The sequence below is a fragment of the Zonotrichia leucophrys genome, chromosome 3 (assembly GCF_028769735.1).
Source record: "Zonotrichia leucophrys gambelii isolate GWCS_2022_RI chromosome 3, RI_Zleu_2.0, whole genome shotgun sequence".
Lineage (NCBI taxonomy): Eukaryota > Metazoa > Chordata > Aves > Passeriformes > Passerellidae > Zonotrichia > Zonotrichia leucophrys.
Window position 1 is genome coordinate 86,050,646 of NC_088172.1, and position 17,974 is coordinate 86,068,619.

Genomic DNA, 17,974 nt, shown 5'->3' on the forward strand with positions numbered 1-17,974 from the left:
TGATAGCCAAATGATGATGTGGGATTGGCTGACTGTACATTATACAGGCATGGTTATCCTACAGGTTGCATTAAATATGAGAGCCTGAGATTTATGTTATGGGTGATAAGGCCAAGAATGCTGTAAAAGTGAAAAAATATGGCAACCATATGCAGTACATCACTACCAGGATAATTATTTATATAAAAAGTTCCCATTCTTACACTTCCAACATGTAGGGATAAAATTCATATATTCAAAGAAGACATAATAATAACCTGTCAGCTTGTGGTTGATGGATATGTTTTTAATCCAAATGACCACAGTATCCACTCCAGCTGTCATACAAGGACACAAAAAATTGAATTTTTCTCTCATAATTCTTTATGTTGTAAGGGAAAAACATGGAAGCATGATAAGTGGCTCATTCTGGTGGACAAATGGACAGGCAGTAGTAAAATGTACGAATAAAAGGCACTGTTCCTTCACTAATGCTATTTTCACTTGTTACACACTGCAATGCAGGCCCAGGGAATGTATTCCTTCCTTTTCCTTTTCAAGTATACCCCTAGATAATCTGAGTTATATTCCCTATAATATGAGACTGCAATGAAGAGACTTAAGAAGGGTATTACACTATTTAGCTCTCATTCGAAAGCAATCCTGCACAAAGTGGCACAAAAGCACTATTTTATATACATCTTAATGACTTCAGGTTTGTGCCCACAAAGGTCCCCTATTCTTAAACTCTCTGCTGCTGGGAAGGAGTATCCTGTATATTTTAATTTTTTAAAATTCACTCAGTCTGTGGCAGAAGTTCCATAAATCTATCAGATCCTTGCGATGCAGAAGGAAAACTACAGAGCCTGTTCCTGTATCCTCCACCTGCACCACACACAAACACACCACTCATTTGCCACTAATCTTCCCCAGCCTGCATTTTTCCAGGGGTAAAAATGACAAAGAAATTTAACCAAGTTAATTTTAAGTGCTGAAAATGTAGGCAGACTGCTCAGTTATTTCATTTTAAAAGATCTTCATTTTCCCATCTGTGTTATGGCAATTTTATTACACATTCGGCAAATTTACAGTAACAAGATGTTCCCCTGACAAATTAATCACTTTCCAAGCATTTTATCATATAAATAAAATATCACCTCAAGAGAGAAAATCAGCTCAATCAGTTGATTTAACCCATCTTTCAGGGAACTCGTCTGAAACAGATTGAGCGCGTTTTTTCCGGAGAGGGACTGCGCGCACAGCCGCCCGCGCTCCCAGCTCATATGGCGCGGCTTCTCCAGCACAAAACACCTCAGACCTGCTGATAGGATGCAGACTCTCCCTGTAAGAACTACCTGCCAGCAATGCCAGATCTCCTCTGGGAACACACAGACATTCATAAAGAACTTGGTAAGGGTCTGACTGAGAAATGACATTTTTCCCCTTAGATCACTGAGAATAACTTCTGCAACATTTCTCTGGTGTTATTATTATCATAATGTAAGAGTAAAACATATACTGTTTTAATAATCTGCTCCAGTGTTTTAAGAATCTCACAATAAAATAGCACAGGTAATAGTCCAACCAGTGTTGCAGCTGATGACATGATTCTTCACTTGGCTTTTTAACATTTCCCCAGTGCTCTCTAATCTCATTCTGGAAAGTAAATTTTGTTTTTTATGAAAAATAAGTGACTGGCAGCATTAGGAATGCAATATATGCACAGAAGAGAAGTGCATTCAACTCAAGTTTTCCCAAACTAATCCTTAAAACAACTCAATGCCTTTCTGGAGACAATCTGTCACTAAAGCAATTCAACTCCTCTGCCATTTAACCTTTCTCCCTCTGCCCTGCTCTCCCAGATCTACCTTCATTCAGGGACTGCCAACAAGTATAAACAAGAACAAGGATAACAACCTCTCTTTATGTTAATAGAAACTAAAGTTGTTTAAAATTTAAATTTAAATTAGCCAGATGTGTTATTTTTAGCAAAAGTTAGTAATATCAATGTAGGATTTTTGTCATTATTCCAACACTGAAGAAGTATGATGGTAAATCATCCTTTTGCTGAAAGAATCACTCCACCAAGACAACAGATATGTAATCCTTACAACATGATTATACTCTCCAATGAGATATCTACAATATCCTCTGCAACAAAGTTCTGAGTGCCAAGGACGAGAGAATTCAGGCATCAAGACAGGGACTTGAGGGAATAAAGGGACTTCTCACCCTTTATTCCCTCAGCAAAATACTGACTTCACCTCCCCAAATACCAACATGTGAAAAATGCATATAACAACATGACTCACTCACAAGCAGGATAACAGCAGCATTTATGGAATGCAATCAAATAGCAACATAAATGCTAAGAATTGCTACATAATTAATAATGCTGTAAATAGGCATATTAATACTACAAGGCCTCAATATTAAAAGATGGAAGCTCTGTACAACTCTGAATGACTTGTGAGCTGTCAGTAAAGAATGTTTAGATGAAAAATTATGAATTTACAGGCAAATACAGAATTCCATATCTTGCATGTAATCTTTTACCTGCTGAAACATTCCTGGTTTAGGTACTTTTAAAAAAAAATACTCTCAAAGGTCATGAAACACAAGAAAGCATTCTGAACATAGGTCAGAACGACTTTAGGTCTTCAAACCGATGAAAACTCCAAGCAAACAAAACCCAGCAAAAATGGGGGGAAAAAGCCAACACAAGACAATTAATTATAGTACTTGTTAAAATTTATTCTTTTCTGAACTGGGAAAATCTAAATATTTGTTTCACAACATGCAAGTGAACCTGGCCAGCTGGAAAGAGTTTATTATCCTTTAACCCCTTCCTTTAAGTACTTTGCCAGGAAATGAACCGTCTATATCAAGTGACTTGGGCAGGCAAGCTTTTCAGCATATAGTCCCAAAAGTTATTGTTTCATTAAGAAGCAGCTTCTTCACCTTCTGATAGAAAAAAACCCCACATTCTACACTTGAAATATGTGTCCTTGAGATATAGAACAGGAAAAAATGCTTATTTGCAGTGTTTAACAGAACTATATTTTTAAAAGACTTGGAGCACCAGGAACCCTAAGTCAATGGAAGATACCCTGTTCTCAACCAGTACATAAAAATCAGCTATTTTTGATCTAAACTGAAAGCAGTGCTTTCTTTGAGCACGCAATGTGACATTCAAACTGTGCCAAGAGAAAGTACAGGGAGAAGACACTACTTTCCCCTCACTTAAACCTTTTAAACAGAACAAAATTCAGTCAGAGTGGTTATCAGGCCTTTGAATCCAGCATCCTGCCAGATCACTGACAATCCAGCTGGCAGTGCAGGCACTGTGGAAGCAAATGAATTTGACTCCATGCTGTAAAGACACAATTGATTTCAAGATTCAGCTCACCTGGTCACAGAATCTGGCCAGCATTTTAGAAAAACTGATTTGTTCAAACCAAAGCATAACAACACACAGCCATCCACAGAATGAAGGGCAAATCTTGCAGATCTCACAGAGGGCAGAAAGCTCCAGGATGAGAGGCAACCTCAGAGAATGCTGGGTGCTTCTTATTTAACCAAAATTCCTACAAACATCAATTTATTCTGATAATATCTAACTGAGGCAGTGTGTTCATTTGGTACTTCTTTCACAGACAGCTGGTGGGCAAGGCATTTTGATGCTTCAGCCTAAATGTCCATGAGATACACAGAATTTCTTTTTTGGCTTTCAAATTTAAAATTTAACTATTCTTTTTTAAAGTTATGTTCTTGCAGTTCTGAAGAAGCCACTAATCCTTTTATATGCCACAAGTATTTCCATCATTTTTCCCCCCTGCAACTGCCTCCTGATTCACCACAGCACATACACTATACTCCTAAAATTATTTAACAGTGGATTAACTCTACAGGAAGAGTAAGAACTCAAAGACCTGGAAAGTTAAGAATCATAGAGTTGAAGTCACTTTCAAAGGCTAAATTAATCTTCATTTAATGGGGGGGGAAAATCACATTTTAGATATAAGATGGAGATGCAAACTGACTCAGATACTTTAAAACCATCTCCAGGATGTCCATTTTTGCAAACAACACCTCCTCAATCTGAGGAAGATACAGGACACCGGATCTTTTAATTTGGAAGATGACAAAGTGGATTACTGGTTAGTTACACGTGCCAGTGGGGTGATCCATTACCATGGACGCTCTACTGCGAGTACACCATGTCTCCTTAATAGTAGTTAGAGCCTTATTGGCTTAAAAAAAAACGTAAAAAGGGTTTTGCATGTGAATTGAACTTAATAGGTTTGACATGGACTAACCTTAAAGAATCCAATCCACTCAAATCCCTTTGAAGGCTGCAGCCGAATTTCATGCAAATCTTAGAGAAGTAGCCAGGCTGCTGGGATTTCAAGATGCCGTGTCCCTTTCTTCTGCAGATCTAAACCCAGGCAAAACAATGACACAAAACCCTCCCACAATTTCAAGGATTCCTCGTAAGATGATCCTGGTTTTGTTCTTTGGCCCAGGGAAGTGTGACATTTAAAATTTGAAAGCAAGAGGAATCTGACATCAGGAAACACACTGAAGTAGGAAGCCAAATCTTTTTTTTTTTAAACACAGCACTGGACTAATGTTTCACACGTTAAAAAAAAAAAATCTGACATGGCATGACTATCATTAAAATGCTTAGACCAGAAGGATGGAGATGAACTTTTATGCTCAATGCACTAATGATTTTTCTTTTATAAAGATAATTCAATTTAAGAAATAAAGAATCCACCATAGTCTAAATCTTCTGGTGGTCATTTTGAAATCCAAGCAAGAAACTTGAAAATAAACTTCGTTATTTTTTAAGGCCACTCTAACTATAAAATTATACTTTCTTACATAATTCCTTACATTTCTTTTAATTTCCATTATAAAATATTTCAAAATATTTAAGTGTTCTATGTATATTTATGTAGGCAGAGAAGCAGATATATATTTGTCTGAGTAACAATATACACTGACAGCTGGAAAATTATTTGTTTGATGACTGGATTTAATCTTCACCTGATAAACATGAGAGAATAAGAAAAAGGAAAAGCATTTGTCAACTGCTTTTCCTCTTAGAATAAAGCACAGATGACTACAAATGTAACTATAACCAAATCAAAACCACAGTGTATAAAGCACTGACTATGCAAAGCAGTTATAAATTCTTGGTTAACAAAGGGCACAGAAAGCCCTTAAAGGAAATATTTTATTTCTGCTAAATTAATACCTAAAAGCATTACATTTCATCAGTTTCACTTAGGTTTAAAGTCCCCAAAGATTCTCCTCCTGAAACTGGCTATATTTTATGTGCAAACCGGGCTGAGAGCTATCTAAATCTAGATAAAACTCATTGGCTTGTAATCTTCACAATGATCTATACATCTAAATCTATATGCAAATCAAACGCTCTCATGCATTAACACATTCCAAAGCATCCAGGAGTAAGAGAGCGCTCTCTCCCCCTCACAGCTCCCCTCCTTCGCCGCTCTCCCCCTCTCTTTATTTACACTAGCTACCTAAATAATTCCCGCTGGCTCCCTCTCAGGCCGAGCGCGGCCGTGCTGGAGCTGCTGCAGGAAGCAGATGGACACACGGATGCAGCAGGTGGGACAGATGGCAGCCCGCCCTGTCTGACGCGGCCTGCCTCGGCCGCGCCGCCTCTCCCTTCCAGGTACATTACCGTCAGCGCAGCAGAGAGCAGCGCGCTCGGGGAAAAAGCCTTTACGTACAATACTGTGGGAACTAGTTCAATAAATGACCAGATGCTTACTTGCTTTCTTAACCAAAATGTAATTTACTTAAGAGTGTGTAAGGCACATTTCCCCTCTCTCTCCCCTAAAAGGAGAAAAGTCCATCTCTGTTCTCCAGCAAGCCCCTGAGTGCTCTGTATAAAACAAAACAGGCCTGAAATCTTAACATCTTAAACTTATGACTTCACAACAATTTTGAGTCTCCTTCTGTTTCCAAATATTTCACAGGTAACTGGTTTCATTTTTTTATATCTAAATCTATATGTTTTCTAGTACATGGTCACAGCTTTTAGATAAAGTCTTAATACCTACTATATCTACAGCGAAAAGCCTCAGTTTCTATCATGTCTCTTGACTGAACGTCTTCAACCTATCTTAAGAAATATATAGAACTACTAAGTTTATTACAAAATATTTGACACTGCTAGGGAAAATGCAAACAAAAGCTGAGGCAGTAAGTCTGTCTTTGACTGCAAAAATTAACAATTTCACGTGATGTTTTCCTCTATGGAACACTGGGCAAAACATACTGAAGAAGACACCAAAATTATAATACATGTTTTGAACTAGAATATAAATTTAAAAGAAAGAAATCTGGTGACACATCTGGCAGAGTTTGACTGGCACCAGTATCACTGTACCACAGAAATTCCCTTTTTATACAAAATGTACTGCTGTCCAAATAAGCAGAAGCAATTAACTTCATTTTCTTTTTCAAGTCAGCAGGCAACTGATACAGCATATTAAAAGGACCATTTTTAAAAATCATACTGCCAAAAAAGCATTAAATGTAAGCAGTCAGTCAGATGCTCTGTGCAATCCTGCACTATCCAGATTTGTGTCTCCAACCTCTTTACCACCCCTTGTGCTATGTCAACACCAGCAGCCTGTGCTGTTCCCTGGTCTGTCTTCCTTCCACAGTGCTTTTCCCTCTACCTCCTCCTCATTAACTTCACCTTCTCTGAGCTGACACAGATGAAACCACCCATCTCCCTCAAACACCCAGGAGATTTCTGCTGATCTACAATAAAACAGCCCATACTTCCTTGTTAGCCTTTCTTGGTATGCTTAAATTGAAGATACAACATCACACACAGAGATTTTATGCAACTACATATGCACACATGCAGAGTATGGTTGTACTTGCCACATTAGAAAAGTATGTTGTGCCCTTTCTGCAGCTTTCATTCTTTTCATTCTTTTTTCTGAATTTTTTATTTGTAGTCAGCAAAGTCCTTGAATAGGAATTACCAAGGTATTTACACACTGTACACCAAACACAGTAGCATGACGGGGCCTCTACATTCCTTAATATAGATATTAAGTATTAGCCAGGTGCATTGTATGGAATTGACTGGCAATTACACTCAACTACTGAGTCAAAAAATCATTTTGGTGGGTTTTTTTTTTGGTTTGTTTTTTTTTTCTTTTAATCAGAATAAGCAATTCCATGATGTTGAAGGCAAAAGAAAAAGTTTAAGTTGAGACATGTCCTGTGTGATATTCTGCTTCCCCTGAGCATACTGGTATAACTGGAAAGAGAAACTGACTGTAAATAAACCTGCATGGGTAAATGAGAACTGGTCCAAACTGGCAAAGGAAACCTGAAACAAACAAGAACTTATCTCTTCAGGGATTTTTAAACACACTCATTAGGAACTCAAATAATAATAAACATAATAATACAGCATCTAGTTTCATCTGGTCTAGGGAGAAGACATAGCAGCACTATCAAAAAGTCTATTCTTATTTATTTCTGACCTGGCAGAAGCCTGGAATTACAGAAAACCTCAAGGGACAGACTGCTTTCATGGGATACCCAGACTGATTCTAAGGCCAAAGAGGTTAAGCACTTAGGATAAACTTTGGATAAGCAGCACAACTTCTGTATGCTTATGCATCCTAACTGAAAAACCTGAACTTCAAGGTTTTATATTACCACCTCTGAGAAAAAAAAAAAAAAAAAAAAGAAAAAAAAAAAAAGGGAGAGCAGAAAAAAAAATTAAAAGAGAAAAAAAGCCCAGGGATCATACATGCAAACTCATAAACCTATGCAACAGATTTTGGGACCAGCAAATTCTGGAAATGGTGAACTATGTACTACCAGCTACAGAAAAGCATTGTGAGCTATGGTAACCAGTTTATAGCATCACAGAGAGCCAGTAAAAGCAGTGCACTTTACAAATGCTATCACACAAGTCATGATTTCACCACAATGATATAAGCTGTTTTCTCTACAACAACAGATGAACAGGACTCTGAACATGCAGGAACACCCTCCTTAAAAATAAACCTGTGAGCCACCAGCAGGCTGCCACAACAGTAACACACACATTACTGGAGCAGCAATCCCAGAACCACTCTTGGATTCAAAATGTCTATTATGTTGGTAAGCTTGTTTCACTACTGATAATGAATTAATACATTGGAAAATTAGGATTTCCCAAGCCTTCTGTTTTCATTATCCAAACTCATTGTTGAAATAATCATGTATATTCTCAGCACTGAAATTGTGTACCTAACTGTGTGTGAGGGAAATGCAATAAGAAAGAATGAAATCATTATTTTTGTAAGGTTGTTGGTATAATTTCATGGAGTAGGTATTAAAGCTATTGCTTTTAATGATGGATTTAAATCCACTAATTAATAAGGTAAAGTGACTACTTCACGTATTTTAGAAAATACATTAATTCTAAACTATTTTCTGCTCTCAAACAAACCTACTCAATTCTCTTCAGATTTAAGCTCTGAATGCAGTATTCCTGCTGGGGTAATGCTTGCCATTGCCTTGTGGTCAACATGCATGAGCAAAGCTCTCATCCTATCCCAATGTTTCCTCTCAAAAATCAGACCTGTACCTCTCTAAAGAGGTGTACAGGGATGTCCTGAAGCAAAAGGAGTTGCAGAGGTGGCTGTGAAGACATGATCTGGACCCTACAAAAGCAGCTATGGCTCATAAAAGCATTTCAGAATAAAAAAACCAAAGCAAACAAAAAACCAAAAAAACCCCAATAACAACAACAAAACAAAACTAACAAAAAAACAAAGTAAAACAAAAAACAACAAAACCCCACATGGGTAAATACATCTCTATAAGCTGTCAACTTGTAAGCAATTAAGGTGATGAAAGAAGACTGAATTATTAAAAAAAACTTGATTCTGTTCTATGAGAAAAGTAATTGTCAATCTCAATCCCATAAGTACATCATAGGAAAGAAGACATAACTGTACTTAAACTGGACTTGATATAAATACCATGAAGTTCATTTTCAAAAGGATCAGATTTTCCTCAGAGCTCTGCAAACAGATCTGATGATTTTCCCTAAGGTTGAGTTTGCAAACTTTCAAAAATGCTTACCAGTTCAGGAAAAATGAGCTGTGGTTTTTGTGGGTTAGTGTTTTGGTTCTGGAGGGGTTTGGAATTAAGAGTCTGGAGATTTTTTATTTTTGTTAGAGTTTTTTTTGCTGAGGGTTTGTTTGGTTTTTTTTGTTTTGTTTTGCTTTTCGTTTGTTGTATTCTTATTTTTCAAATGAAACTGTATATAGTGTAAATGCAGCTTGATAGATTCCAATCTCTTCTCAAATCTGTTCCAGGAATAATGGGAAAGAGAAAAATACTTATAATACAGAGCATAAAAGAAGGCAGATGTTGATGTTGAATGTAATGGATATAATAAATACATGGTTTTAACAGCTCCCAAATATGCAAACACAAAAGAATGGAAAAGCTGCCTTTTAAAAGGAAAGGTGCATAGAAGAAAGAAGCAGACATTAAACCCTAAATTGTAAAGGTGTAATTTCCAAAAGGCAGTAAAATCTACCTCCTCCTCTATGTCAATGACTAAGAAAGTTTAAACAGTGCATGCTGACATTCCATCCTCCCATTCCTCTGCTTCAGTTTTGCAGCACTAACTTGGAACACCTTGACATTTACCTCTCTCCCCTTCCTTTAACAGTAACAGAGGTGCACTCTTAAAGGAGGAAAAAGTGTCTTTAAAAATCTCAAAAGCATAATAATTCTTGCACTTATTCCTTTGCAGCTGAGCAGAGCCATTTACATAGTCCACTAAACACTGTTTAGTAAATACAACAAGACTGCTTCTAATCTTACTGCCCTTGTAAAACCAAGACAGGGGTTCTGTTTTTAGTGCACACTCTGGTTCAGCATTTATCCTGTTTTATGTTGTTCACACCTGCTGCTGACTAGCAGCCTGCTGATGGGTTGTGGTTTGTGCCGCTCCCAGACAATCCTCACCAGCTCCAACAAAAAACTTATCACTAAAGTGGAAACAAAAACCCAACTGCTGTGCAAAAACTGTAAAAGGCAAGAAAGACCTGACATTCCTGCTTCCTCTTCCTTACTCCACTAATCCCAACTGTTCAGATTTAAAAGCGATGTTCAAGCGCACATGCTTACATTTAGTCCTCATGCCTAGCTTTTCTAGGAGTTCTTCTCCAGACAGCAAATCTTAGAGACAAATGTCATGGACACAACCTTTATAAATATATGCTGTGTAGGTGTAATTCACCTTTTCCTTTGTGCCTAATGAAATAATAGGCTTTGCTCTAACAGAAGTGCTGAATGCTGATAATGCATCCTTTTGTGAACCTTTACAGGAACAGGCTTTTGCAGATTCAAAAAAAAAAAAAAAATCCCAGAACTTCCTTCAACATATTTTCACATGAAATTCAAGAGATGTTACTGTTGTAGAAATCAGGTTTTGTTTCTTAATCACAACAGTAATCAACACACAAGCATTAAAAAAAAAAGGCCATAAAGTCATACCTATGGCTTCATTTGTACAGAAAATGGAATGCTTTATCCAAGACAAAATAGATTAAAGGAAGAAGTCTGAAATTACAAAGCATTTATAGCCAAGGAGAATAAGAAACTCAAGAGAAGCAAACCAAATGAAAACAGAAATCTTTGGTTTGGTGAACCAAAGCAAACAGAAATCTTTGGTGTGGTGGACGCAAAATGTGCACTGAGATCAGGGACAAGAAATCATGTGCATATTTACCAACTCAGAGACTGAGATGAAGGCTCTGTTATCTACAACAAAATTTTGCACTAGAAGAGTCTCTAAAATGGAGGGCAGTACATGGTAGTTTCAGACCCACTTCATGGTACTCTTTATATGACTCAAAAAACATAAACAATATTGGAGATATTGTTTGGAGAGCAAACTGTCTCCTTTATCCTGTTATGCCACCTTGGCCTATTTCTTTCTATAAAGAGAAAAATGCTTTCTGTCCAAAAGCCAAGTTCCTATATCTCTTAAACACTACACAAACCTTTTCATAAATAAAATGTTGGTTGGAGGCCAGACAAGGTAATTCTCCAGCCATTAAAATTTATTTTATGTCCCACAGGCAAAGACACGCTGAATGACCCTTGGTGATTTCTGAATTCTGCATAGGAACACCAGGGTGTTTCAGCATATATATAAAAAGGTGACATGTATCAAGCAGACATATGTATTCCACATTGCAGCTTTACATCCCAAACTCATCACCAGAAACAAACCAAGATAAATCAATCTTTATGTAAATCCAGTATTTCAACCTCTCTTGCAATTCAGATGTAAAACCAAAAAAAAAAGAAAGGGGTCAGTATCACTTTGTCTTACCATCTCCATCTGAAGGATTTCTACCTCCTCTTTAGGCAGCCCAAGGCCAAAGATATGGCATAATGCCAACACTGCTTTTAAGCTCACACAGAAAATATTATGGGGTAATCTTAGTATTTCCTGGTCACACTCCCTTAGGCAACTCTATACTGGTGCAAATGTCACATCCTGGCAGTGAGTCCTTGGACACAGGCTCCACTTCTTGATTGATTGATTTTAAAATACTACACAATCATTCATTTTTTTAAAATCCATTATAGAGACTGCTCCAAAACCTGCTAAAATGAATGGCATTCTTTCCATTTAGTCTTGAATCAGTCCACTATCAGTAGAAGCTAAAGATTTCTTCAAACAGATGCAAGCAAGACCTCTGTAGCAGACTGTCCTTCTTCCCTTGGAAAATCTCTCCTAACTTACCTAACAATGGTACAAAAGCCCCACATTAATTTTGTCAAACAGCTGCATCTGCAGTATTCCTGTTCCAGCATTACCTAATGCACAAGTATTACACCTTTTTTTAAAATTGGGGGAGGGGGGAAGGCAGGGGGGTCAGGGGGGAAGAATTCCCACCCCCGTCATCCATCAAGTGTACATCCAGGCCACTGCTCCTGAGAAATCTAATATATGCTAAAGAGATACAAAAAGACATAAAAAGCTTTCAGAAATAAAAGTGCTTCAGAAGCTACATTTTAATATTGCCAAGTAGGGTTTTTGCCAGATTATAAAGTTGACTTAAATGCCAGGATACTGCATTTCAGAGGCAGTGGCAGCAGCTTTCAGATCGCCTGTATTAGTGGCTGAAGTGTATTGCTGATTCCAAAGATAGACTATTATCATCTGTGGGGGAGAATATAAATAAATAAATAAAGATTGGCATTCCCTACCAACCTTGCTACCTGCTGCCTTGAAGCACTCTTTTCAAGTGCAGCCTCCGCAGGAGAAAAAAAAAAAAAAGTTAAGACTACTTTATTTTGATTATAGTGCTTTCCCCAGGCAGGAATTTTTATTTCAGTTAGAATCTTTAAACCATTACATTTTCAGTGATGCATTTTTATATTTACAGTTGACATCTTCATAGAAGAATGAAACCTTTGAGCAACAGCTCTAAAGCATGAAGGTTGCCTGCAGTAAGTACTTAAATTATTTTACACCCAAATGGAGCCAGTTGTTTTTAGCTAAAATTTAATAAACCTTAAATCAATGACCTTTCTTTTACTGAAAGCTTGCACTCGGGAAAACTAACTTTCCTAAGAAACATATTTTGGTGAATAAATGCCAAACAAAGGGCTATTCAAATCCAAACACTGTCTCAATTTATAGCTTGTGAACATTCAGTTCCTAAATTCCCGACTGCTACCTAATGTATAGAACAGTGGAGCTTCGGTTTAATCACATATCATTGATTTCAAAGTGTCACAGTGATCTCATTGACAGTAATCAATAATAATCCAAAATCAATCAAATATGCTCTTGCACTATCATTCGTCAAATCTGAATATCCCAGAATTAATTGTAGGCATGTGAAAGAAAACCTAGAATTAAAAAAAACAAAAGGGTACAAAAATACAAATCAGCCAACTTTGAGAAAATAACAGTGCATCTGAGCATGCTTTGCGCCTGCTGGGGTAAGTTAATGATGAATCATACCTTGCCTTCCCAGCAAATACTCTGAAATACATTCTTTTTCAAACATGAAAACACACAGCAACTGAAGGCAAAGGACACACGAGTCAATGATCAAGCATGATTTTATGAGCAGCCATGTTACCTGCCAAACATTAAATGTGTTGCCAGTACATTACAAACAGCACAAGTATGTTACACTATGAAGAACTGCACATTGTAAGTTAGCCACTGCACTTCACAAAGCAAGAAAGGATAAAATTGCTGCATTTCTGTACCAAAATCATGAATAGATGTAGCCACTTATCAAAAGAGCTGTTATTGTTGCCGAGGACTCCTCTCTCAACACATTCACCTGTAATTTTGTCAAGGTAATAAATCCTTCCATTCATTACAGCACACTCAAAAGCACCCTGCTATTTAATTTAAATGGAAAAAAGGCCCAAAGTGTCTAAAACATTTACTTTTGCTAATGTAAAAGTGCTGGCATTTTACTTCATTCCTGATAAGCCGGTGCCAATGGATGTGATTATTCTTTTCTTATTCAAAGCATATCAGTAGTTCAAAAGCACTCTCAATCTTATCAGGTGTATGAACAGCACAGTTACTGAAAACAGTTTGTACTGCTCCTCTCTCTTTCTGCCAGGCTATCAGATAAACCCAACTAACTAACTGTATTTACACACAATCAAACATAAGCTGTGTCTTCAGCACACTGTAGCCTGTTTCTGGCATGACACAGGTTTTCTGCTTGACATTAGTCATAACTAAACCAGCAGCAGTGAATTAGCTTACAACAAAAACAGTCACTCCATAACGCTTAACGCAAAAAGGACATAGGGAGGGAAAAAATGAGAAAAATTTTGTGAAGAATGATCACTTCCATCTCAATATTTCACAGGCATTTATCTGGTACTACTTGGAAACGAGCATGGAAGCAATAGGTTTCAAAAGCATTCAAAACAGATCTGACACAGGCCTTACCAGCAGAAAAAAAAATTCTATTTGCTTTTTTGTTTATTCTGTTCTCCTATCCTCCACGAACAGTCTCTGATTTGCAAAGGGTGAAAAAGTGAAAGAAAGAAAGGAAAATGGTTACAGTGTCTGAAAGCATTTAAGTACTGGTTTTGTCCGGAACAAGACAGTGATTTCTCATGGTCCAGGCCTTCACCTGGCACTAAAAGACACCACAAAACCAAAACAAAATATCCCCCACTCTCCCCCAAAGAAGCCTCTCGGTAACTCTCCTTTTCATTCAGTGTCTCAGATCCAGTATTTTCAGTGCTAACTCCTGAGGAATAATAAGAAACCAACTACTTCACAAGAGCCATGCATGGCTTTGAAGATTTCACCTACCATAGGAAATAGGCACAGGATCCCCTTCATTCTCCTCAGGGTGACAGTGTATTTCCAGGATGAGCGCAGCATTTGAAGAGTTAAACATTAACCTAGCAGTGCGCTCTCAGCTCGCTAAATGAAAACTTCTGGAACGCCAGGAGAAATCCTGAGTTTCGGCTCTTTGATTAATTACAGCCTTCCTTGGGAGCTGGAGCTGCAGCCCCTGCGCGGAGGCTCCTTCCCAGCGCGCCCTCCCAGTGACAGCCCGTCCCAGCGCTCTGATGGAGCACCAAGGGCAGCCCTGTGCCACCACCTGAGCCCATCCCGCGCCTCTGCCCGGCCTCCCGGCGCACAGCAGCCATCCTGGAGATGTGTGGGAGAACAATGAGCCGAATTAAGCCAAGTGTGCAGCGCCGGCTAATGCGGCCCGTGGTTGTTTCTCCATCTGTGACACCGGGCCGGTGATGGATGGGACAGGTGTCACTCACACCGATGGCAGCCACCTGCCGTGGCCATGGCCGCTCCGTGCCCTTCGTATTCCCCAGCACCAACTGGGGCCGAGCAGCTCCTGCCAGGAGAGCGAGGGGTGTCCCTGGATGTCCCTCGGCAACACCCCAGTGTCACCCCAGTGTCACCCCTTTAGTGCTGAGGGCAGCAGCTGGTGGCAGACGTGGCCACTTCGGAACATCTCGTCTGTCCCACCATGGCGGCGGCTGCCATGAGAACATTCCCATCAGTGAAAGTATTCCCTGGCAAAGTGAATATAATTCAGCAGAGAAAAACTTGCATTCACAGGGCATTATCATGGTAAGGAGTGAAAAAAAAAGCCCCACTTTTTGATGTAAGAATTTTACCATTCTTCCAAGATAATTTTGCTAGCAATATATCAGCATTTGCTTTGGAAATGCACTCTAAATCTACTTTAGATAGCAGGTGAGTTTTAGCACCTTTTTTAACTTGATGCTTTTCCTGTTTTTTCCCCCTGAAAAAATAATTGTGCAGGAGAAAGCCTCACATACTTGTTGAAATTAATCCCTCTGAAAACTATTTTAGCATTAATACTTGCCAATCGAGTATATTGCAGTCCGCCTAAAGCAATAAAATACCATCTTAAACACAAAGTGACACTGGCATTCATCCTTCACATAGACAGGAACGAAATCCTAGAGCCAATTTAAAAATAGAAAAAAAATTAAAGTAAATAAAGAATACATAGAAAATTACTTTATTCTCTTACATTTTCAATATATGGAAAACTATACAAACTGCCAGTAGAACTCTGCAAAGCATACATAAAAGAGTACTATTTCCCATTTTTAGTTAACTACTGTCTTTACTAGATTTTCCTGGTTTGTATTTCCTTAGAAATATTCATGTGTGAGACAGAAAAATTCTTCCAAAAACAGCTCTAGAAGCAAACCCAGAGACAGAGCAGAAAGGGGAAAGAATAGCAGTATCATAGGTAAGAACGGACTGAATAAAACAAGTCACCTCCTCCCCACCCATCCTGGCACCTTTATATGGGAAGGAATTTCAGAAATGCTTAGGAACAAGCTAGCCGTTCATTTTAGATGTGACTTTTTCATTTCACTCACCAGCATCTCTACATCTACAGGACTTTAAATTGTTTCCAATCTAGCTGGCTTTGGGGAGGCAGGGAGTGTCTAAGCACATATGGCTGGCTTTAAATTTTTTAATACAATTTTTAGCGTTTTTAAATTTTTGTTTCTTGTTTTGTTTGTTTGGAGTTAGGGCTTTTTTCCAAGGCCATTCAAAACAAGCAACAGCAACTCCACATCATCTTCTCATTCTAACTTGCCAAAGCCATCAGTCTCTGATCACACCTATTAGAATCTCACTGTAGCCAGCAGTACATTTTGCGACAGCTTGACCAGTTGTTTAAGGGAAGAGTGTTTGATGGAGCAAAGCTAAATCGACACATCTGTGATACTTCTGACACCCCTCAGCATGGCTAATATTAATTTGTTTTCTTTGGCTAGGTAAGTGCTGCCAAAACACATTACATATGGTATGTAGTTCCAATCAAAATGATGAAAAGGAGATGTGCAGGGGTTTTTTTCCACTTACAGCAACATGAAGGCACACAGAGTGCTAAGAGACATCTATACGAAGCTACAGAGTAATAACTTGAAAAACCTCTAGCCACTGTATCTTAAAGTTTGGTTTCAGAATACAACCCTTTAAGAGAATCTGCCCTCCCATATAAAGACAGCAGCTCAAAGCTGCAAAGAGTTTTTACTCAGGAAAAGAGAATATGATTTTCATTGTATGATGAAAGGATATATTTCAACCGTTCTTGTGTGCATAGGGGTAACTAATCATATTTCAGCAGGCTATCATACAAATAAATGTGCACAATTTTGTACAAGGATATTATAAACGGCTTGATTAGACTGAGGACAAGGCCTTCCATTTCATACACCCCACGATACTAACTTACCACAGTGTATGATAATCCACCTCCAATTTCATACTTAAGGTTCTGTATTAGCGTCACAAAATATTAAGTTTTGTGGGTGTTTTTTTTGCTTGTTTTGCTTTGCCTTGTAAATAATTTTGACCCAAGTAAGAAAATTTCACCTAGATGTCATAAAAATTCAGGCTGGTGCCCCATGGTAAGAATAAGACATTCAGCGGTACAGAAAAACAGCATATGCTTGTCTTTTACTCTGTAAAAGTACTTCTATTGCTCTAACTTTCATTAGGCTGCTAATAGACATTTTTCTAGCAAGTATAAGAAGCTCAAGTGAAAAAATGAATTTTATTTCAATTTTAGAAGAAATGGGTAATGACATTCTGATTTAAAAGCTACGCTACTTAAAAGAGGAAAATAATTGGAAATTAGATAAGATTCCCTTTGATGCAAACCTGTTATCTTAAGGAACAGCAAAGAGAAAAGCTCTTCTTCATTTGAAGGAAATACAAATTAATTGAAAAACATTACCAGCATTATGTAAACAAACCCAAGAGACTTAAAGCTTTTGTAACACTGAAAATACAGAAATTGTGTCATACGACACAGAAGTCAAAAGGCAATATCCTATAGAACCTACTCTCCAAAGTGCTACTGAAAAAGCAATACCAAGTCCTTTAAAGAATAATTAAGCAGTACCATCTGAAATGGCAGTATACAAATTCAGTTTAACATTTTTCTTTAATGTTAAAATAGTAAAAATAGTATTTTCACTTCCAGACAACAGAACCATAACAAAAGAAGAAAACAAAAACCCCTCAACTATAGGACTTCTGGAGAGGACTAAGGAGCATTAAAACCGCATATGTGTTTTATATTTTTGTCTGAGGACATCATGGTGTGTATCAACAATCACATGCAGGAAGCTTTCCCCCTAAAAATAATTATATTCTTTGGATGTAAATATAACTGTGTCCAAGGACCTATTTAGCTGAAAAAATAAATCTGTTTGACGGCCAAAACTTATAGAAATGTGAATAAATATTAGACTTCTCATTTACTCGTAAGAGAAAAATTTTATAAAAACATACAGCATCTTTTAAAAGCAAAACTGTGAGTACAATACAAAACCTGCTAGATTACATGGAGAACCTACTACAAAATGAGGTGTAAATACTGGCCAG

At 37.8% G+C, this 17,974-nt stretch overlaps 1 protein-coding gene across 20 annotated transcripts in view; it reads right to left on the minus strand.

The window, feature by feature from the left end:
• Window positions 1-17,974, minus strand: part of ESRRG (estrogen related receptor gamma) — a 371,470-nt gene that overhangs the window by 135,831 nt on the left and 217,665 nt on the right. The window lies entirely within an intron of this gene.